Raw genomic sequence first — 791 nt, 5'->3', positions numbered from 1 at the left:
GAACAGCAGAGATCTTTCATTAAAGAACCATAGGTAGAGGACATATGAGGTAACGTCTGGATGGCTTGAACTTAGGATACATAAAATAAACGAGAAGCTAAACTCAAGAGGGTTTTCTTGAGGATAAGATGATTCTCACTCTGCAGATAGTAGAAACTCTAGGCAGACTCAAGGTCCAGATCAGGAAATCAGAGAGAACTGGAAGTCTGTGCTAGATGACAACAGGGGACATCAGCTTGGAATCTGCTCTGGGAACAAAAAAATCTTAATTCATTAGAGTGAGAGATTTTAAGGTATGAGAACAAATAAGAAAATAGAAAATAGAGCATCTTGAGACCTCCAAGTTAGGAGAGGCTCAGGGCCAAGGCATCCTGAGGGACAGGCCTCCTTGGGTAGCAGCCCCATAAGGCGAGAGGCCCACCGTCAGAAGGTAGGGAGGATTCAGAGTATTCTCTTTGGAAAAGGGCCTGGAAGGTGCAATTTCGTAGCACAGGAACTGGAAGTATATGAAGAAGGGAATATTAGGGATTGTGGGAAGAAAATTATGCCAACAAACTCCAGGACATAGGCTAATAAGGAGCAATCAGATTTCAGAGGAGGCAGAGAGTATGATTTTCTCTGAATCTTTCCAAAGAGAAAGGTCTGCCGTGAGAGGCAGATGTGGGAGGGGCTGCTCATCCTGCCTTCCTGGGCTGGCTCTGCCACTTACCTGAACCTTTTGCACCGTGGATTTCACCTTCCACCGTCCATGGTTCTCCTCCTAGCAACTTGGAGAGGGCACCTGGCTTGTT

The sequence above is a fragment of the Sciurus vulgaris genome (assembly GCF_902686455.1).
Source record: "Sciurus vulgaris genome assembly, chromosome: 17".
Classification (NCBI taxonomy): domain Eukaryota; kingdom Metazoa; phylum Chordata; class Mammalia; order Rodentia; family Sciuridae; genus Sciurus; species Sciurus vulgaris.
This window is presented reverse-complemented; position numbering follows the sequence as displayed.